The sequence below is a fragment of the Triturus cristatus genome, chromosome 3_2, assembly GCF_964204655.1.
Source record: "Triturus cristatus chromosome 3_2, aTriCri1.1, whole genome shotgun sequence".
In the NCBI taxonomy this organism is placed as follows: domain Eukaryota; kingdom Metazoa; phylum Chordata; class Amphibia; order Caudata; family Salamandridae; genus Triturus; species Triturus cristatus.
The window spans coordinates 1163555586-1163579010 of record NC_140584.1 but is presented as its reverse complement, the minus strand read 5'-3'; the positions used below and the strand labels follow the sequence as shown (position 1 = coordinate 1163579010).

Sequence of the window (23425 nt, the reverse complement as noted above, 5' to 3'; positions counted from 1 at the left end):
GCTTTTTAACTATAATTGTGTAGCGCTGGGTCACTGACTGTTGTGGGTGGCACGTGAGCGCTTTGTTATTCTTATCTGTGTGTATTGTATGTTACCGGGGTCTGGGGGAGCCGAAGGAAGGAATTTTAGAGAACTGCAATAGACCTTGTTTAAAAACTGCACTTACCCGCACTATAAAAAACTCCATTCACTCCCGCATTTTGTGAGGGATAGAGCACTGGATCCTCTTCATTGAGAAGTCAAGAAGCCTTTCTCCTCACTTCCGGTCGACACCTGAGCGCCGCCATTTTGGTTGACGTTCTAGTGGTTGAACCACTACAGCTGGGCCTCTATTTAGGAGGGGCCATGCAAGCGCGCAGCGCGCGCGCCGATGGCGCGTCGGAGGCGCGCCAGAGGCAAGCCCGTCTGCGCCCGTCCGCGCCTCGACTGCTCCTAGCGTCAGCCACGCTGTGCGGCCCGACCAAAATCCTTTTAAATACACAAAGGAACAACTATTAGATATTAGGAACAAGGTCAGTGGGGGAGAGAAGGTTACTAAGGCGTTGCAGCCCAGCCCGGTCCTTGAGTGTGGTCTGCTTAACTGCCGCTCCCTGGCCAAACACCATCAGGAGGTTTCAATTCTGGTGGAAGATCTGCAACTGGATGTGTTATTTCTTACGGAGACATGGTGTAGTAATGACTCCCTGGTGGAACTGGGGCTCGCCTGCCCGGAGGGCTATAAGATTTTTCATAAGCCCAGAGTAACGGGGAGAGGCGGAGGGGTCGGGTGATGTTTAAGGATACCTGGGACTTTGCCCCGTTTAAGGTTGATGAGGTGGTGGGTATTGAGCTATTAGGATTGTCCCTACAAGAACAGAGGGGGAGGCTCCTTACTGGGATGGTCGGCTATAGACCCCCAAGCTCTAACACTCAGTACCAGGCGCTCCTGGATGTCATCGCGGCTCAGTCACTGACACACTCCAGAATGCTGCTCCTGGGTGATTTCAATCTGTGGGAGAATGGTATTTTAGACGGCCACTTAAGAGACCTCAGGGAAACCTGTGAGAGCTGCAACCTGCATCAGTTGGTCTAGCAACCCACCCATCAAGGGGGGCACATTTTGGATCTTCTGTTTGCGGACTGTACTGAAACTGAGGTGATTAACATTCTACCTCAGACTTGGACTGACCACTCGCTGATCCAGTTTCGGATTCAAATACCTGGTGGAGAAGCAACTAGGCTGCCTCCTGTAACATATCGCACGGGGAGAGACTGGGCTAAACTTATGAAAAGTAGGGCGGAGCCGCTCTTTCAAAATCTGCCTCCTTTTGACCCTTATGGGTCAGTGGGTACAAATTATCGTCTGTACCATAAATACATCCACGAAGTACTAGATCAGCATGTGCCTTTGAAGCGCCTGAAGGCCAGAATTAAACATTCCGCACCATGGTATACTGAAGAGCTGAGTATTACACGCAGGTCCTGTCGGCTGGCAGAGAGGAAATGGCGCAGGCACTACGCTGAGCATGACAAAGTGACTTTCAAAGGGGGGTTAGCTCAGTATAAGGAGCTGATTGTTAAAGCCAAGGCGGATTTTTTTACCAATACTATTCTGTCAGCATCAAATAGCGCCAGAGCTCTCTTTAAGATCGTCAGAGACCTCTCCACCCCCACTAGTTTGGGAAACAAAGTGGTGGCCTCGCAGGCGCTTTGTGATAAAATTGCCTCCCATTTTGAGGAGAAGATTTAAAAAATTGTAGGGGGGCTTACTTTGTGTGACCCTTCCCCCCAAAACATTCATGGTCATATGTCTGCGGAAGAACCAGGGGTGGTAACCTCTTTGGAGCACTTTACACCCCTTACAGACGAGTTGTTTAACAGCTGTGCACAGAATGTGAGGTCAGGGTCTCCGCTAGACCCCCTGCCTAACAAGATCTGGAAAGAGCATGCACAGGCACTGCTTCCTCGGATGTGGCAGATATGCTGCCAATCCTTGGAGGAAGGGGTGGTGCCTGAAGCATGGAAGCTGGCAGTGGTTACCCCACTACTAAAGAAGCCATCTCTGGACCCAGGAGATCCTACTAGTTTTAGACCTATATCCCTGCTGCCTTTTCCTATAAACATTCTTGAAAAGGTAGTAAGTAGATCTCTCTCAGGGTACCTGGAAGAGTTCCATCTCCTGGATAAGAGCCAGTTTGGCTTTCGGCCAGGTCATGGAACGGAGACAGCTCTGGTCACCGTGCTGGACAACCTGCGGATGCGGGCTGACAGAGGCCTTTCATCAGTATTGGTCCTCTTAGATATGTCAGCCGCATTCGACACGGTCAACCATCGAATTCTGTTGAACAGATTGGAGCGTCTGGGGGTTAAGGGACGTGCTATTAGGTGGATGCAATCCTATCTTACAGGGAGACAACAGGTGGTTACCCTGTCTCCCTTCACCTCTAGCAGGACCTTGGCGGAGCATGGGGTCCCTCAGGGATCGGCCATTAGCCCCACCCTCTTTAATATCTACCTGCAGCCATTAATCTCTATTATCAAGTCGCATGGGGTCGACTTGGTCAATTATGCAGATGACACCCAACTGGTGTTCTCATTGGAGGGGAAGGGTGCTTTGACTATGGATAACTTCCAGAAATGTATGCGCCAGACTTCGGACTGGCTTAGGGCTAACTCCCTGCAGTTTAATGGAGGAAAGACAGAGGTGATCTACTGTTCCTATGCAGGAGTACGAGATATGCCTTTTGACCTCAGACTGGCCCCAGAGGCGGAACCCATTGGCCCTGTAACAACAGTGCGGAATCTGGGGGTTATGTTTGACGATAATCTTCAAATGGCCTCTCAAGCTAAAAAAACAGTTGGGGTTTGCTTTGCTCTCCTGAAAGCCTTACAACAGATTCTACCTCTTCTGCCAGTGGAGAAAAGACCTCTGGTGGTACGCAGTATCATCCTGAGCAGGCTGGACTACTGCAATTTTCTGTATCTAGGAGCTCCTCTTTACATCTTTCAGAGCTTGCAGAGGGTCCAGTCTATGGCAGCCAAATTGGCGCTGAATAGGAAACGCGGATCCTCAACCACGCTAGCGCTACAAGAGCTCCATTGGCTTCCTATAAGGGAAAGGGTTAGGTTTAAAGCCCTATGCATTGTCTACAGAGCGGCACACGGCCTTGGCCCAATCTCCCTGCAGGAGAAATTGTCCTGGTATAAGCCTCAAAGAACTCTACGCTCTTCAAATGCTTCTCTGCTAATTACTGGCAGGGTCAAGAAGGCCAGGATGGGGGGCAGGGCCTTTAGTACAGTGGCATCGCGGTGCTGGAATGATCTTCCTCTGAATATTAGACAGGCTAACTCTCTGATGGATTTTAGGCGCAGCCTGAAAACATGGCTCTTCCCTAGGGAGGAGCCCTTGATTTCCTAATTCTGCATTTCTTGGCCGGCCTCTGCATTTCTATTTACCCTGTTTGTTTTGTCTGTGGTTACTTGGCTGGTTAAAAGTCTCTTTTCCATCTCAGTCTCAGCGCCAGGATACCCGTTTGGTGACAGCAGCGCTCTATAAGAACAAAATACAAATACAAATTAGGGGTGTGTCTTCCACTCTTTTCACTATTGTTGTGTCCCCTCCTTATCCCAGGGCCAAGAGCAAACCACCAGGAGGCTTCACTTTGCCAGTGTCTATTCAGCAGGCCAGCTGCACAGGGAGGTTGTGCCCCTCAGGAACCCCAGTTCAGCAGGCTCAGTCTTGGGGGCAGGCAGGGCACTGGGCAGCCCAATGATAGAGGGGGGCTTAACAACAGGAGCTGGTTTCATGTACACCGGGCAGGCAGCAGAGCCGCGGGACGCGCTCTAGGTGGGCGGGGCAAAAGCACTGATGATAAGCAGGCAGCCTCCGCGAGCGCCGCTGGCTGAACGCGCTCCCGTCTGGCCTGAGAGACGCGTGGGCGTGTGCGCGCGGAGAGGCGATCTCTGCAGCCGCAGAGAATACAGGGCCAGAAGGCGGCAGGCTCCGGTCAGGACAGGGCTGCGCGGGTGGGCTCCACGAGCTCACGGCAAGATGTAGATCAGGCAGACGCGGAGCAGGACCACGCGGGTGGGCACCGCACAGGAACCAGCGAGGTGAGCGGCATGCGTGGGGTGCGACCGGCCTCGCCGCCAATGTAGCGCAGCTGGCCTGGTGGTGATTAGGCCTCTGCAGCGCTGCAATAAGTACACGACACAGTTGGTTTGGTTATCATGGCCGGAAGACCCCGAGCGGTCTCCTGCCATTTATTTATTCCCTCAGGGCGAGCCCGCCCCAAGGGGTGTGGGGATGCATGGAGTGTAGCAACATTGTAGAGGAGAGCCCGAGTGGCTCTCTACAGGTACTAACTATGACTCGAAGATGGAGAGCAATACAACAAAGCAGTTGCGAGGCAGCTGGCCACTGTTTCTGATGGTGCTTACACCCCCCTGAAACCTTCCTCCTTCCTACAGGGCTTTCCTCTGCTTGGTCTGTTAGTAACCTTGACTTGGAAGGCTCGCTTGAAGGCGCTGTGTCGCAGGCCTCCAAATCCTCCAGTCTCACTTCTCCCTGTTCTTTCCTTGTGGAGCCTGTCTCTGCTCTTGTTGCTCTGGAGCCTTTTAATACCCCTGTTAGTCCCCCAAGAGCACAAAAGCATGGTGTGGTGGAGTGCAGCAGTGCCAGGCAATCCAGCAAAGATATCTTCATTACAGGACAGCCAAGACCCTGCAGAGGGCATTCCTAGATTTCAAATGTGCTGAGCATGCTCTGCTCAGCTTGCCTCAATCTTCCCATTTCGAGCTCTGGAGGCTTTCTTCTTTCACATTGGGTCTTAGAGTTGTGTCCTGTTGCATGGAACTGAACGCCCCCAGTCAGCAATTCTAACCATCTTTGTAGCTACTACAGTTTGGACACGTTTGTGGCTTGCAGATGGATCCTAACTCTAATTCCCACATTCCCAGTTCTATAGGGCAACTGGTGAGTCCGGTGGGTGATCACAGTCCAGCGGGTGCCCTCACTAACAAAGATACCACCCTACACCAGCTGCGTCTGGGATAGAGACCATTAAAATATTTTACTCCCAGGACAACTGTTTGGGTGTCGGACTAGTGCATGCACTAGCCCCTCTTCTTGAAAACACTAATTTTGCAACTGGAGAGGGTACCCAACTGGTCTCTAATCTTCTGAATTAAGTCTGCACCATCATCCTCTACAGTGACTTCCAAACCCTCGGTGGTCAGGATCATTTTACATAGAACCGTGACTCTGTGTGACCTCGGACCAGTCCCTCTTTTCAAACCTGTAGTCCAATTCCAGTTATGTAGGAGTATGATGGATTTCAGGATATGGAATGAGAACTGTTTTGGCAATTGATTAGCATCCGGTCTTAGACTCTGGCTTGCCTGATCTAAACATGGAACTGTTGCAAAGGACAGACATCTCTTAGCACCAATCATACTTGCATCACATTTTCTGGCACCTTCTTCCTGTTGACTGGAGCCTTTGAAGGCAACAGTGGAATTGGAATGCCAGAGGACCCAAAATTCTAATGGACATTTCAAAGTTAATCCCCCCCCCCCCCTCACTATGGACACAACCCACTAACCTCTGACAAACCAAGGACTCTGAGGAAATGCCTCGCAATTTGTCAAACCAGGTGTTTTCACCTCCCCTTTCCTTATTCAGACCAACTTCCTTACTATCTGCTCCTCCCTTTAAATAAAAAATATCCACACTTGGGTGCCAGGTATTCATATTATTGGGCTCCAGTGCTTCCCTGGATGACTCTGTTCATCACCCCAGCCTCCCTCGGCTGTCCTGATAAATGCTCGATCTGTAGCCAAAACACCTTTAACATTCACAGTACTGTCATTCGAGTGCACTGCAGATTCAGCTGCATTATTCCAGGGGCACTAGAAACTGTTGCCACCGTTCCACGCATCTACCGAACAACCACCGGCGGCAGATCCTTCTCCCACCTTGCCGCCAAGACATGGAACACCCTCTCCATCCGCCTACGACAGACCCAGGACCTGCTGACCTTCAGGAGACTCCTCAAGACCTGGCTGTTCGAGCAGTAGCAGCACCCCCCACCTCCTCAGCACCTTGAGACCCTCACGGGTGAGTAGCGCGCTTTACAAATGTTTGATTGATTGATCATTGGTCTAGCCTACTAATGGGCTATGTAATGACTTCCAGTCGCGTTGCAGACCCAATAGGAGGACTGCGACCACCTTATTGAATATTAACGAAGAGCGTGCCCGTTGCCATGACAACGGCCACTCCTGCACACTGACCCTTCTTGATCTCGCTACCACTTCAGAGACCACTGATCACCAGGTGCTGATCAACAGGCTTTGTACCTCAGCCGGCAGAGGGCTGTATTGATTTTCTTCTTTTCTGCATATCCATACACATGAGGTCGTAGTGGGCTCATCCCTATATAGTACAGCCAGCATCATATGTAGTGGTAACATGACACCCTGTTGACATCGTTGACTCTTACAAGATAGACTATCACATGTACGCAGATGACACCCGCCTATGACGCAAAATAGAGGGTGACCCTGGAAAGGATCTCAGTCCGTCTCCTTGCCTTGGGTTAGGTTCACCCCTTGATGCAGATTAACTGGCTCCGCCTAAACGGTGAAAAACTGAAACCATGGTCGTGGGTTCTGTTACTCCAGTGATACTCAAAGTACGCCTGGAGCCGCATGCGGCCCTCCTGACCTTTACTTGCGCTCCCTGCTCAACGGCAGCACTGGGGTGCTGTTTATTTGACTTAGCACTAACATTAAAAGATGTTAAATAAACAGGCAAGAATATATTTAAAGGTTAATTGATGTTAAAGAAATGATGTAACTAGGGAGTCCTGCACCGCTTAACTTTAGGTACACCTTCATTTTTAAAGACATCTTGCAGCTAAAGTGTAAAATTACAATAAAGTCTGTTCAAAATTCATAAAGTTATTTCATTAACATGCAGGACCATTTCACCTTAGTACATCAGATTATATCAGTGCATTGAGAAGTATTTCTTAAAAGTTATAGTTTTCAAACATGAACTTAGAAACATTAATTATTCCCCCTACCCTAGCAACAATCGCAATAGCGGACTAAGAGGCAATTCAGTTATTATACACACTCTTTGGGTGGCCCAGGTTCCTATTATACATAAACAACATTACAGTTTATTAAATCAAACGCAGGAGAAAGCGTTTTACAGAGCACATCCTGAAGTCATGTATTACAAGGTCCTGTTTTATGTGATGAAGGAAAGTGCAATAAAACAATTGTCCAGGATCACACAATGTGGTAAAATGGGTAAGCTGGGATTAAGCCCAGGTTTTTTGGTTTCACATTGTGCGATTCAGCCCCTAGGGGTCGATTCACAGAACTAACTTAAGACAAAATCCTAAACTTACTACCATTTTGGTATTCTCAGAAGGCACTTACTCATTTTGGTATTCACAGAAGTTAGGAGTCCTAACTTTAGGGACAAGTCTCCGATTGCTGAACTTGGTAGCTTAAATGAAGATGAACAACATATTGTATGAAGTGCTTTCTTGGTATCTTCCTGTAGACTTAAAAACTGGTTTGGCCAGTAGTCTGTTCACAGATAGAGTCTGCCATAAAGATGTCACTTTGTGCGGCTTTGCATTACTCCATCATGACGCTGGCCCACTGGCTGCAGATGTAGACGTGAGCCTGGATGCTTCACATTGGCTGTGACCAGTGTTTGTGAGTCTCTGCAAAGCCTGGGTGTAGCTTGAAATGAACCTCATTCGTCTCACAGACAGTAGTTGCCATCTTTGGTAGTCTACACTTAGCTATAGTCAGCGTGAGGCCATATCGCATGAGATGTGGAATTGAGACTGGTGGTTTTCACAAACAATCGTCATATAAACTGGTTTTATTAGTTAATAGGCTTAATAGTGACACAATATTTTTAAAGTAATATCCCGGATTGAGCATTGACTGTTATTGCCTGTGATAATGTGTGTTATTGTGTATTCAATGCCAACCTTCACAGCACCTCCCTTTTACTTGCCCTGTTAACTTGCCCGTTTCCATCCCTGGTGTCCTGAGCCGAAGCCACTAGGGGAGAACATTCAGCCTTAGCGTTGGCACTGCCAGGTGGGTTCTGCAACCAGCAGAAACAGGAGAGAGGCGGCCCCTGTCTCTCCTGCAGTGTGCTTTAGTAGAGTTGCTCTGTCAGACCTGTACCGTTGTGATACCAATGTTTGTTCTGCCTTTGCTTTCTAAAATATGTTGTTATTGGAGACTCTGTAGCTTAAGAAAGCTTTCTGTACCTGCCCTGCACATGTGGCTTAGGTAAGAGTGCTCTCTCTGTCCTAAACCGATGACATAGAGAAGCTTGCTGCACCTGTCCTGAAGACATGGCTTAGGTAAGAGTGCTCTCTCTGTCCTAAACCGATGACATAGAGAAGCTTGCTGCACCTGTCCTGAAGACATGGCTTAGGTAAGAGTGCTCTCTCTGTCCTAAACCGATGACATAGAGAAGCTTGCTGCACCGGTCCTGCAGACATGGCTTAGGTAAGAGTGCTCTGTCTGTCCTAAACCGATGACATAGAGAAGCTTGCTGCACCGGTCCTGCAGACATGGCTTAGGTAAGAGTGCTCTCTCTGTCCTAAACCGATGACATAGAGAAGCTTGCTGCACCGGTCCTGCAGACATGGCTTAGGTAAGAGGGCTCTCTCTGTCCTACACTGATGACAGAGAAGCTTGCTGCACCTGTCCTGCAGATGTGGCTTAGGTAAGAGGGCTCTCTCTGTCCTAAACCGATGACATAGAGAAGCTTGCTGCACCGTTCCTGCAGACATGGCTTAGGTAAGAGTGCTCTCTCTGTCCTAAACCGATGACATAGAGAAGCTTGCTGCACCGGTCCTGCAGACATGGCTTAGGTAAGAGGGCTCTCTCTGTCCTACACTGATGACAGAGAAGCTTGCTGCACCTGTCCTGCAGATGTGGCTTAGGTAAGAGGGCTCTCTCTGTCCTAAACCGATGACATAGAGAAGCTTGCTGCACCGGTCCTGCAGACATGGTTTAGGTAAGAGTGCTCTGTCTGTCCTAAACCGATGACATAGACAAGCTTGCTGCACCTGTCCTGCAGACATGGCTTAGGTAAGAGGGCTCTCTCTGTCCTAAACCGATGACATAGACAAGCTTGCTGCACCTGTCCTGCAGACATGGCTTAGGTAAGAGGGCTCTCTCTGTCCTAAACCGATGACATAGAGAAGCTTGCTGCACCTGTCCTGCAGACATGGCTTAGGTAAGAGGGCTCTGTCTGTGGTAAACCGATGACATAGACAAGCTTGCTGCACCTGTCCTGCAGATGTGGCTTAGGTAAGAGTGCTTTCTCTGTCCTAAACCGATGACATAGAGAAGCTTGCTGCACCGGTCCTGCAGACATGGCTTAGGTAAGAGTGCTCTGTCTGTCCTAAACCGATGACATAGACAAGCTTGCTGCACCTGTCCTGCAGACATGGCTTAGGTAAGAGGGCTCTCTCTGTCCTAAACCGATGACATAGACAAGCTTGCTGCACCTGTCCTGCAGACATGGCTTAGGTAAGAGGGCTCTCTCTGTCCTAAACCGATGACATAGAGAAGCTTGCTGCACTGGTCCTGCAGACATGGCTTAGGTAAGAGGGCTCTCTCTGTCCTAAACCGATGACATAGACAAGCTTGCTGCACCTGTCCTGCAGACATGGCTTAGGTAAGAGGGCTCTCTCTGTCCTAAACCAATGACATAGACAAGCTTGCTGCACCTGTCCTGCAGACATGGCTTAGGTAAGAGTGCTCTGTCTGTCCTAAACCGATGACATAGACAAGCTTGCTGCACCTGTCCTGCAGACATGGCTTAGGTAAGAGGGCTCTCTCTGTCCTAAACCGATGACATAGAGAAGCTTGCTGCACCGGTCCTGCAGACATGGTTTAGGTAAGAGTGCTCTGTCTGTCCTAAACCGATGACAGAGAAGCTTGCTGCACCTGTCCTGCAGACATGGCTTAGGTAAGAGTGCTCTCTCTGTCCTAAACCAATGACATAGACAAGCTTGCTGCACCTGTCCTGCAGACATGGCTTAGGTAAGAGGGCTCTCTCTGTCCTAAACCGATGACATAGAGAAGCTTGCTGCACTGGTCCTGCAGACATGGCTTAGGTAAGAGTGCTCTGTCTGTCCTAAACCGATGACATAGACAAGCTTGCTGCACCTGTCCTGCAGACATGGCTTAGGTAAGAGGGTTCTCTCTGTCCTAAACCGATGACATAGAGAAGCTTGCTGCACCGGTCCTGCAGACATGGTTTAGGTAAGAGTGCTCTGTCTGTGGTAAACCGATGACATAGACAAGCTTGCTGCACCTGTCCTGCAGACATGGCTTAGGTAAGAGGGCTCTCTCTGTCCTAAACTGATGACAGCGAAGCTTGCTTTCTGTTGTAATGAAAACAGGGTCCTGTTCCTTGGTAAACATAGGATGGTATTTATTGAGATAGTAGGTTCAAGATAAAGACACAGAGAGCCCCACCAGGAGCAGCCTTCCTGCTGCTCAGCCCAGTCACCCAACATTCCACAGCATCATCCACACCGACATTCCACACCACACTCACACTGGCTGAGCAGCAGGTACAACACTTCACTTCCCTACAGTTCCGGTGAAGCCTGCTGGTCTATCCTGCATTTAGGGTAAAGTGCGCCTCATATTCTGTGCTTGTCATTGAGGCCCTTCTGCCCTGCCTGCTCTGTGGGTAAGAGGAGGTGTATGGTCCCTCGCTGAAACTCTGCTCTGAGGCCACATTACTGGCAGTAACAGTGTGTCTTGGCAGGCATGGCACGCAGACTGCCAGGCGGGGCTGTAAACCATCATGTTTACTATTACCGTGAGAGATATGCTGATGGCTGTCCCCTGCTCACTGTGCCTCAGTACTCCCGTTCAGAGGGTGCCAGGCTTGCCAGTTCATGCTGGGCTGTTTGTTTTGGGGCAGGACCAAGGCTGGTTTGCATACCGAGGGTCTCCGTCTGGGATGGTGCACTGGGTGAAAAATTATGGACCTGGAACACACTCCTGTGCGATTGTCAGTGGCTGAGATTTTTTACTAGCATTCATCCCATTACTTTTGTGTTGTCCTGAGTGCAATATCATAAGTGCCCCCCCACCCATGCCTTGAGACCCTCACAGGTGATTAGTAGCGCTTTGATTATTGATTGATTGATCGATTGATTGCTTGATTGAAGTACGACGGATATGCCAGACATGGGTGCTGTGCTCACCATGCCATATTCCTTCAGATACGACTCACTGAAGGGACTCAAGTAGGTCTCATCCCCCCTGGAGTTGCTTATCTTCCGGTTCAGCGGGACCTGACCGCGCAGTTCAGGCTGGGCTTTTCCTATTGGAGCAGAACCAGTGTTGATTTGCATATAGACAAAAGCCAATCTGTCACTGGCCCTGTCCTCCGTTAATCTCCTGGTATCTCATCCTGCTTTCTTCCCCGTGAGTATAACTCGAAGCTCCCGCCCTCTCACTCCGGCTTTAAAGGTACTGCAGGTAGAAGCCATATCCTGGCGCTCTGGTGAACTGGCAGTGAGTGGGCAGAGGGGGACAGGCCTAAATGAGACACATGAAGTTTCATAACATGCCAGAGCATGTGAAGTGCTGGCATGGTAGGGGAAAAGCCAGTTACATGACTGTCATTTTACAGCTTAGGTAGGGCTGTTGCTATCGTAAACACTGCAGGGGCCGTATTACAGATGACTTGCACGCACCCGACGGCATTAGGGGGTCGGTCTGTAATGCGGTCGTAATGTTGGCGCAGACTCTGAACTCTGTGTTTATGTGCGTTTGCGTCTGTGCGCATATTGTATTAGCGCACAGATGCAAACGCACATAAACACAGACATACTCGGGCACACATCGACAATTAGCGCAGATGCAGTCATCTGTAATACGGCCCCAGGGGCAGAGTCTGAGGTATGTGAGGAGCTCGGGACTCCCTAATTACAGTTATACCTTACTGCCCAGCTGAAAGGCCAGGGGACCTATTTTCTTGCATGCACTTGGGACCCTGGCACCCTTCCTTCGCCACTGGCTGTAAAAGGTTGTACCGTCTGCAATAATCCTCATTGTGGTTATCTCACACCTCAATCTGCGAGGTCTCTCGACCCTTCCCTTACAAAAGCAGGACCGCCCATTAACTCCTTATGGTCCCTCCAATACTTTACTCGACATTTAATTTCAAGAATAATGCCCTCCCACTGTCACCTCACTCAGTCCAGGGAGTCCAAAACCACGCAGCTCATCTGATGTTTGATCTAAAATGACGTGGTCACCACAGCTGTCCTGTGAAACCTCCACTGGCTCCCAGTAAAAGAAAGCGTGACCTTCAAAGCACATTGCCTTGTTCACACGGTGCTCCATAGCAGGGGGTTGCAGCTTGGTCAGAAAGATTTGGTGGTTGTGCACTTCCTATTTCCCGACAATCATGCTGGCATATAATGTTAAAATACATTATACGACAAGCAGGGCACATGAGAGGGGCTTAAGGGGCAGTGGAAAGGGAGAGGAATGCAGATTGGTAGGAGTATTAATTGAGAGAAACACAATATTTTGTAACATAACCAACATTTTTTAGGGCTTTGAAAACAGAGATGAGAGTGAATTGTGTGTTTTTGTCTGTGTGTGCATGCACAAATCCCAGGTGAAATCCGATAGACACCACGCCATCCCCGACCGGAAGCACCTGTACCCAACTGTCCATCAGAAAATACATATTAGAGGGGTGTAACACCCCAAACACCACCCTCCAAAGCTACGCTCCTGTCTGTAGCTATGCACGCCCTACATCATAACTCTGTTTGTCTGTTACCAACCAGCTACAAGTGTCAGGTCCGCCAACAGGCACACATTGTCAACCAGACTGTTCAGGTAGAGGAAACATAGCGGGCTATCTCTCCACAACCAAGGTTCCTCCTGTGTGGAGTTCCCTGCCTCCCTACCTCAGAACTGAAAGAAACTGCCTCAAAATCAGAAGATCTTTAAAGAGTGTCTTACTTCATGGCAGCGTTCCCTCCTGTTTCCAGCACCCTGCTCAGTCGGAGGCCTTGGACCAGTATCCCATCTCCACCGAGGGATCAGGACTCCTATCCTTCCGGGGCTTCGCCGTCAAATTGGGGTCATCGACGGGTCATTATCTCCAGGCACTGACCACCACTGACCGCTGCTCAAGGGTTCACTGGTCCTACTACTGGCTTTTACAACTGTTCTTTGAGCCCTCCTTAGAGTGGTTAGTAGTTCTTAAAAAAGAAACCCAAATAAACAGAAGTGAGCCCTGAAAGGATAGTTGAGCATTCAAGGCTTAATTTAGGAGTTCATGAATAACATTGTAGTAATGAAACACAATAAAGGTCAATGTCCAGTTAGAAGTAGGTATTTACTTGCAACTGTATATTCTGAACAGTAAAAATGAAGATAAACTCAAATAGTAGAATGATGTAGCACCTTCTGATGGCTAAATATTTAAAGACATTTTTTTTTATTGTAAAAGCACTCTACGTGCAGCCCATTAAAACATAATTCTGAACAAAAGAACGTTACAGAGTCCTTTACCCAGAACCAGATGTCAACACTTCTTTGAAATAATATCCAACTCCAAGGAAATCTCGGGAGCTTCAACAAAAAATAGAAGTTCAATAGACAAGTAGCATCTCTGTTGTCATTGGCAAATAGACAAATAGCATCTCCGATGTCATTGGTTAATAGACAAGTAGCATCTCAGTTGTCATTAGCAAATAGACAAGTAGCATCTCTGTTGTCATTGGTAAATAGAAAACTAGCGTCTCCATTGGCATTGGTTAATGGACAAGTAGCATCTCAGTTGTCATTGGTAAATAGACAAGTAGCATCTCCGCTGTCATTGGCACATAGACAAGTAGCATGTCCGTAGACATTGGTAAATAGACAAATAGCGTCTCCGCTGTCATTGGTAAATAGACAAGTCGCGTCTCCGTTGTCATTGGTAAATAAACAAGTAGCATCTCCGTAGACGTTGGTAAATAGACAAATAGCTTTTCCGCTGTCATTGGTAAATAGACAAGTAGCGTCTCCGTTGTTATTGGTAAATAGACAAGTAGCATCTCCGCTGTCATTGGCACATAGACAAGAAACACCCCCGCTGTCATTGGTAAATAGACAAATAGCGTCTCCGTAGACATTGGTAAATAGACAAGTAGCGTTTTCATTGTCATTCGTAAATAGACAAGTAGCGTCTCCGTTGTCATTGGTAAATAGACAAGTAGCATCTCAGTTGTCATTAGTAAATAGACAAGTAGCGTCTCCGTTGTCATTGGTAAATAGACAAGTAGCATCTCAGTTGTCATTAGTAAATAGACATGTAGCGTCTCCTCTGTCATTCCTAAATAGACAAGTAGAGTCTCCATTGACTTTTGTATTTAGGACGAATACAAAGCCTGGTTAATAATGAGTCTGTGATGTAAATACAGGTACATCTTGCCCTATTAACAGCAGCATTACTCCATTTCAGGAGATGAGGCCATAAGGTAGGTCCAGGCACATTTTTATTAGGAGATGTCTGAAAGACGCATGAGTGTTAGAACAGAATATAAGTTATATTTCACAAAAAAGAGATAATGACTTTTAGAGGCTACGAAATCCAGGTCACTAATCACAATTGTATGTTGCCTTCAGAGAGATTGTGGTACAAGAACTTGAAAGCAAAAATCTTGACAACAAAATTATCATCAAAATGAAGTATAAATTGGTAAGCTTAGATTGACTATTTTTACCTCCACATCTACCTACCTCGAAGATTACAAAGTGGCAGAAGCCACATGTGGTTATAGTTAATATTTTGAGACATATAAATTCCTCAGATTTTTGCTTGCTAATAACTTTTTCACCATTTGATGAATGTCCAGGAAACTTTGCAAACTTATTCTTTTTTCAACATTGGCTGATGATGTAAAGTTTCATGGCGATTAGTTAAGGGGGTGCACAGAAAAAAGGGGGGGGGCCCAAAGCACGTTTACTCATTTTTCCACCAATGCATTTTCCGTAGACTTTTTAAACAGACGTAGTGACAACATGGCTGAATGGATTTACATGAAATTTGCAGAAATATTGATTATGGTATGGAAAGCGTCCTCTTTATTTGATCTGATTTTGTTCAGTTCTTTTTAAGTAATGAGGACAAAAACTGAGTGATATATTGGTCCGCAGTATACCGCTGCACCTTTGCGGCATACCACTGTTCATGGCAATGACGAAACACAATATTGTTGGTTTATCAAAGACCCTGTATCATAAAAAGGAAGCTATATTTTTTAGACAACACTTAATCTTTCTTTTAACATCAAATATTGCTTAGTACTCTTTTTGTAATGTTTAGGAAGTAATGAGGCAGTTTAGGAAAGTCTGTAGAGTTAGGGAAAAAGCATTTTCATTGATGTACATATATTTTAAAAAGTTTATAATGTACTGCAGTACTTTCTTGAAAGTACCGCAGTAGTTATTGGAATCTATAAAAAAGCAAAACTACCAAAAAACAAAATAAGGTGAAAAAATAAACTAGTCCGCAGCAATGCCATTTAACAAGTTTTAGTAAGGCATTTAAACCACACATTTCTGATCCCATGACAATGAAAGCGAATAGAAAACTGGATAAGAAATACAATTAAGAAGTAAAGCATTATGTGATTGGTTAATAACACAAAGTAGCCTATGAACACAAACCAGTACTACTAAATATCACCAACAGCCATAGATAGTCTGCTGACTGCTGGAAACCAAAACAGCTCAAGTTCTTCTTCAAGACATAAGAGACATTGACAATTATACCTCATCGCCTCCATCTATATTTCTTCATAAAACAGGTAAATTTCTATATGGATCTGTTTGGCTGTTCCAGGTAACAGTACTTGTGTGGCCTGGCATGGGTGGTGCCATTTGTAGAAATCTGCTCCAAGTATTGTTGTCTTCTATTCTTTCACATATATCAAATTACCTTGTTAGATATATTAACAGTTGAACATGCACAACATCTACGGGTTTTTTCACAATCAAATCGATTTGTTTTTCACCAGTGTTTCACGATGACTACTACCATATGATTATCTTGAACCGTAAATGTTCTAAATGATGACATAGCATGAAATGCTGATTTTGTCTGAAAACACATAACAAGGAAAACAATGATGGAATGACTTTGTGTTATGTTTATTAAATACAATCAGATGCCAATGCAGCATTGTATTATTAATTTACCATCTACTATGAAGCCACCTTAATGTACATGTTTGCCTGACCTTACACTGAGCATTATTCTCTGTATCAATTTATTTTTATGATCCCTGAAAAAATATGGTTAATATTGGTAAAAGCCTTTCTCTTTTGAGACATTTGGTTAGGTCTGAATATATATATTTTTCTTGTTTTCTTACTTTGGAATTGTTTTTTTAGAAGGTCATCATAACCAACCAAACCAATTATCTCAACAGGAAACATGAGGATAACAAAGGCAAAACAACCCTAATGCTTTTGGGAAGACACTGGTGCAGTGGCGGCTGGTGGATCATGGAAGTGGTGAGGTCTACAAAACACTATCCAGCACTCCGCCTTGGGCCTTGCCAACCGCAGGCCACACTTTAATATTGCGATCAAGCAGACATGCATACACACACAGTTGCAGTCATGCATACTACGACATTCACACATACATACACTTGCACTCCCAGCACACAGACTTTCAAACACAAAAACTTACCTGAGGCAGGCTCACAATTTCCAACTCCTCTGTCTATCTCCAGCAGCCAGAGGGAGACCCATGAGCTTCCACCCAATCAGAAGCTGGAATAGGGTTGACGGTACTGGGATAGACCTTTTTTCCCTATTCTAGCTTTTGATAGGGCCAGAGGGCCTGTGACTGACAAGCCTTGAATCTCCATTATCTGACATGCTGTACTCCGTAATGCTACTTCAGCATGTCAGATATGCGCTGTGCATGTATGAGTCCGGGCTGTAACAGCCCCGCTTAACACATGCACAATTCAGGGAGTGGAGCCCTCTCCTGCAGGCAAGTCACTATTACAGCTTTTACATGCAAACAAACAATCCGTGAGATTGTTTGTTTCCATATAGAAACTGTAATATGCTGAGCAGAAGTGGCAGAAAGAGGCAGTGGATTGACACCCTGGCAGCCCCGTGGGGCAGCCGCTACTGCACTGGTGAGCCATGACAAGGTGACGATTGATGGTCATATTTCTCTCTCCCATGCAACAATGATGCATGGGAGAGGAGACGGTATATCACTTTACTGCCATACCGCTCTATTATATTGTGATTCTGCCTGAAAGGATGCATTGGCACCAGGAGCAATATTGTTGGAGGGACAGATGCACCCGGTGTTTGTGGAGGTGCTGATGGAGCAGAAGAATTAGAAGGTGCAACTGGAGGCAGAGGCGTAGGGAACCTCCCACTCCAGACGCTTCAGCAGGGGTTGACCCTGTGCACGTTGGCTGGTGAACTTTGACTCTGGTAAAAAATGATTCCTTGTTTATGGGCCTCTTCTGTCTGCAAACAAAATGCTCATAAATAACTGTGTGCGGCATACCATGAATGAGGGGTGTAGGGCTTCGACTGCTGTGCACAATGATAGAAAAAGAGGGAAAATGAAACAGTGAAACACAGATAGGGATCAATAGAAACATTAAGCATGGGAGAGCAACTAAGAAAGTAAAAGTAAGAATGAGGGAAAAAAGGGGTAAGAAAGAATAGTAGGAGAAAGGTAGGATGAGAGGAAGTAAGCAGTGAAAATAAAATAGGGGAATGATAAAACAGTGAAAGAATGAACGTATGTTAATGTAAAAAGTTAAAAAAGATAGAACGATGAAAGGGTGGATAGAAGAATTAAATTATAAAAAGGTAAAAGGGTGAATGGATGTAAGAATGAACAGAATGAGAACTATGAAAGTATGGTTGGAAGAATACAAGGATGGTTGGAAACATACATGGATGGATGGAATTATTGGTAGATGGAGGGATGAAAAGGTGAAGGAATGGACAGGTGGATGGGTAGATAGATGGAATGGTGAATGGGTGGATGTATAGATGGTTGGAAAGGAGATGTAAGGAACTCTTATAGGGAGGGTCTGGTTTGCTTACTTTGCGTGCTTGTTGCTTATAGAGGTATATTTCAAGTGGGGGGTGTTTCAGTTTTCTGGCTCCTCCCTTGACTGGAAGAACAGGTGCAGAAGGTGGTAGTGGAGGTGGTCGGAGGTGTTGCATTAACCGAAGAGGTGGCCGCTGCCGATCTTCCTGCTTCGGCCTCCTTCTGACGCCTTCTTTCTGCATGCGACAACGTCATGCAATAAATTGCCTACAGGCGTTTTCTCATTCCTGTGGTGCTGAAGGAGTATTGTTTAATGTTCCCCCTGGAAATAACTTTGTTACATAGTTTTCATTTAACAAGTTTGGAATTTCACTTTTTTCTCTGCAAGTGGAAAAGAAAAAACATTTCATACAATGAAGTCCTTCAATTTCTTCCTCCATGCCACCACTTCTTCACAACACATTTTAAAAGAAAAAAACATACAAATTCAATCAAAAAACGAAATGTTTAAAATGAGTTACAGTTAGGAAAACTTACTTTATAATTTCTATACAAAACCAACTTACACTACACGGACATTAGAAATTCAAACGTTATAGTTATAACTTAAAGTTATAATTTACGCCCCACCTGCACACCTCTGGACAAAGTATTGTCAATTCAAAAACTAGGCTAATTAAACTATAACTGGACCCTCTTGCATGTACACTCTTCCCATAAATTATATCATTTAAGATGTTATCAGTGTTGTTATGAATACTATGATTTAACATGCTATAAGTGATGTAATATGATAGGGTATAAGCAGTGCATGGGGAAGGCAAGAGTTATAGGGGCCACACCAGGATCAATCAATCAATCAATCAAGAAATTTGTATAGCGCGCTACTCACCCGGAGGGTCTCAAGGCGCTTGGGGGAAGGGGGTCCGCTACTGCTTGAACTGCCAGGTCTGGAGTTGCTTCCTGAAGGAGAGGTGGTCTTGGGTCAGACGGAGGTGGATGGGGAGGGAGTTCCAAGTCTTGGCTGCCAGGTAGGAGAAGGATCTTCCTCCCGTGGTGGCTCTTCGGATGTGTGGAACGGCGGCGAGGGCGTGGCTGGTCGATCGTAGCTGGCGGGTGGGAGTGTAGAAGGTCAGGCGGTCGTTGAGGTACCTGGGGCCCAGGTCGTGGAGGGCCTTGTGTGCGTGGGTGAGGAGTGGGAACGTGATTCTTGCTGACGGGGAGCCAGTGCCGGTCTTTCAGGTGTCCGGAGATGTGGCTGTGTCGGGGGATGCCCAGAATGAGTCGTGCGGAGGCGTTCTGGATGCGTTGGAGTCTTTTCTGTAGTTTGCCTGTGGTTCCGGTGTACAGGGTGTTTCCGTAGTCTAGTCGGCTGGTGACGAGTGCCTGGGTGACCGTCTTCCTGGTTTCGGTGGGGATCCATCGGAAGATCTTTCGGAGCATGCGTAGAATGTTGAAACATGATGATGAGACGGCGTTGACTTGTCTGGTCATCGAGAGGGAGGAGTCCAGGATGAAGCCCAGGTTGCGTGCGTTGTCCGTTGGTTTGGGTGCGCTGCCCAGGGCAGGGGGCCACCAGGAGTCGTCCCAGGCAGAGGGTGATGATCCAAGGATGAGGACTTCCGTCTTGTCTGAATTCAGTTTCAGGCGGCTGTTCATCATCCACTCGGCTACGTCTTTCATCCCTTCATGTAGGTTGGTTCTGGCGGTGGCGGGGTCGTTGGTGAGGGAGAGGATCAGCTGGGTGCCGTCAGCGTAGGAGATGATGTTGAGGTTGTGTTGGCATGCGATGGCCACGAGGGGGCTCATGTAGATGTTGAAGAGAGTGGGGCTGAGTGATGATCCTTGTGGTATGCCGCAGATGACTTCGGTGCCCTCGGATCTGAACGGGGGGAAGCGGACTCTCTGGGTTCTTCCGGCGAGGAACAAGATGATCCACTCCAGTGCCTTCTCTTGGATTCCGATGTTGCTGAGGCGCTGCACTAGGGTGCGGTGGCAGACAGTATCGAACACTGCGGAGAGGTCCAGGAGGATGAGGGCCGCTGTTTCCCCGTTGTCGAGCAGGGCTCGGATGTCGTCAGCGGCTGCGATGAGGGCGGTCTCGGGGCTGTGGTTGGCTCGGAAACCGGCCTGCGAGTGGTCGAGGGATCCGTTCGTCTCGAGGAAGGCGGCAAGCTGTCTGTTGACGGTCTTCTCGATGACTTTGGCAGGAAAAGGGAGGAGCGAGATGGGGCGGTAGTTCTTGAGGTCGGTGGGGTCCGCTGATGGTTTCTTCAGGAGGGCGCTGAGTTCGGCATGCTTCCAGCTCTCCGGGAAGGTGGCGGTGTTGAAGGAGCAGTTGATAATGTCCCGGAGTTGGGGTGCGATGACGGAGTCGGTCTTGTTGAAGACGTGGTGGGGGCATGGGTCGGAAGGTCGGAAGGTGATCCGGAGTGGATGGTGTTCATCGTGTGGATGGTGTCTTCGGTGCTGACCGGGGTCCAGGCGCGGAGGGTGGAGTGGGGGGCGTCGGTTCGGTGGTTGGGTGCGTGGTCTGTGCGCCGAAGCTGTTGTATATGTCGGCGATCTTGCTGTGGAAGAACGAGGCGAGTGAGTCGCAGAGGTCTTGCGAGGGAGTGATGTTGTTGTTTCCGGCGCTGGGGTTGGAGAGTTCTTTGACGATGCTGAAGAGTTCCTTGCTGTTGTGGGTGTTGTTGTCTAGTCATTCCTTGAATGCTGTCTTCTTGGTGGTGTGGATCAGCTGGTGGTGTTTGCGGGTGGCGTGCTTGAGGGCGGTCATGTTGTCTGTAGTCGGGTCTTTGCGCCAGGCTTTCTCGAGGGTACGGCAGTTCTTCTTGGAGTTCTTGAGATCGTCGTTGAACCAAGAGGCTTTCTTGCTGCCGGGCCTGCTGGGATGGTTTTTCAGTGGTGCGAGGTCGTCCGCGCAGTTGGCGATCCACTGTGTGAGGTTGTTGGCTGCTTGGTTGGGGTCCTTTGGGCTGGCGGGAGGGTTCTTGCTCAGGGATGTGGTGAGCTGGTCGGTGGTGATCTTGTTCCAGCTCCTGCGGGGAGCCTGTTGCGGGTGGTGGTGGGTCGCGGTCCTTCTGAAGCTGAAGTGGACGCAGCTGTGGTCTGTCCAGTGGAGTCCGGTGAAGTGGCTGAAGGAGATGTACTTGCTGGATGAGAAGACTGGGTCAAGCGTGTGTCCGGCGTAGTGGGTGGGGGTGTTCACCAGTTGCTTGAGTCCGAGGCTGGCGAGGTTGTCCAGCAGGGCGGCGGTGTTGCTGTCATTGTTGTTCTCCAGGTGGAAGCTGAGGTCCCCTAGGAGGATGTAGTCAGCGGAGGAGAGGGCGTGCGGGCTGATCAAACAATATGACACAAATGCGCTTGCAGGGCATTATGTGGTGTTCCTTGTCAGAGCAGTGAATAATAAATGAGTGGCCCCTGCTGCTCATTTACTATTCTTTTTGTCCTTTGTAATGTTTTTGGGTGACCCAGTCCCATCTAGGACACACACTTTTTATAAAAGTTAGTAGCCACAGGGGCAGCCCAAAGGACCCCACATCCCCTGCCAGCTCTCCATCCATCACTCTTTGTGGGTGCTGGTGGGAGCAGATATTGAATTTATGCCCTGGTACCCACCTGGAGCACTCACATTTTTTTAACTAAAAGTTGGGGCTGTGGGGAGAGCCCCAGGGCCCCTGCAGATCCAGTCATCTCCCTATGTGGGTGCTGAACAAGAGCCAGTTATTTTCTTACCATTGGTGCTCTGGTGCCCACCCAGGGCACCCACAATGTTTCCATCATTAGGGCCTGTTGAGGAAGCTCCAAGACCCTTGTGGCCCCAGTTTGCTTTGCAGCCAGGAGCCATTGTGGTGCTGGTGGTAGCTGGCTGTTACTTTACTCCTGGCCTTACGGGAGCAGAATCTTTCGCTGCCACCCGGGTGGGAGCAAAGTTGTGTTCCCAGCCCAGGAGATGCAGGCAGAAAATAAAGTTTATAGTTTCCCCTAAAAAAACTACCCTGTCCTCCTATATGCTTTTTTAAACCTTTTTGTAGGACAGGTGACTGCCGCCACATCTTTTTTTAATGGTGTGGCAGACAATCAGATATTATCTTTAGATCTGCCGCCTCTGCCGCCTCCACGTATCCACCATGGTGTGATATATGCATACATTTTAAATCTTAATGTCTCAATACCTACTGAACAGATTTACATCAGGCCACAAATAGCATGCTTTCTGGACCAAGACATTGCTTTCTTCCATATTTGGTGTAATTCCAGTCAACCATTTTTGCAACATCAGGAAAACGTGTTTTGGACACCCCTTTTTCGCAGCTAGTGCTTTTGAAGAAGGAGCTCAGGTGGATGAGTATTTTTTAGGAAAGTTTTGTGAAGATTTGTCAAATAGCGCCAAAGTTATTAGCAAACCCAAAAAAATCAATTACCTATGTAAACACAATCCTAACTGTAACTACCCAATGGCGACTGCCACTGTTTACTATATATTGTCATGTTATGTATCTATCTGTCTGTCTGTCTGTCTGTCTGTCTGTCTGTCTGTCTGTCTGTCTGTCTGTCTGTCTATCTATCTATCTATCTATCTATCTATCTATCTATCTATCTATCTATCTATCTATCTATCTATCTCACACCAATACTTACCTGATTTCTTTTCTTCCCGCAAGATTGATCAAGTAACAACATGGAAAGTGGGTTGGAGTTAGAGAAACAATATGGATAGCGGTTGGGTGCAAGCAACAACGCAGTGAGAGGGTGCAAACAGCAGCATGGACAGCAGGAGGGGCCAGGCAACAACAAGGGCATAGAAGGCTGTGTGGGGGCCAGAAACATCACAGAGGATACGTACACAAGGGAAATTTCTAGAAAAGACATGCACTCTAGTCGAGTGCTTACACAAAAATAAAAAAGTAGTACCCGATTAAGGGAGCAGTGGAAGAACACAAAGTTCCTGGACCAAGCCTCCAGGGGAGAGACAAAGACAAGAAGTGGAAGACAAGTCAGCACTGCCCAACTTATGAAAAGCAAGCAAATGAAGATAACCAATAGGTTCAGACAAGACCTAAAAACTAAGCATTAGAAAAGCAAACTGTCACAAATTGTCAACAGCATGAGAAAAGATGGCTTCTGACAAGATGAAAGGGAAACAAAATTAATGAGTAACATTATTGCAGCTGCTTCTCCAGCACACTGATAAACAGGCTGCTGGGGAGCACAGAAAGATGCAGAAGTGGGGACAGTGGGAGTAGTGGGGTAGGTGGGTGTAGCTTGGGGACAACACCAGCTCGTGCTATTTACAAAGATGCCTGGTCT

At 47.5% G+C, this 23425-nt stretch overlaps 1 protein-coding gene across 2 annotated transcripts in view; it reads left to right on the top strand.

Moving 5' to 3' along the window:
* The window catches only part of GPBAR1 (G protein-coupled bile acid receptor 1), a 115547-nt gene that overhangs the window by 37153 nt on the left and 54969 nt on the right, over window positions 1-23425 (top strand). The window contains exon 2 of one of the 2 annotated variants that reach the window (XM_085650019.1): window positions 16503-16587. The exons of the other annotated variant lie outside the window; for it this stretch is intronic. The gene's annotated coding sequence lies outside the window, so the exon portion shown is untranslated. The remainder of the gene's footprint in view (window positions 1-16502; window positions 16588-23425) is intronic. 2 annotated transcript variants of the gene reach the window in all.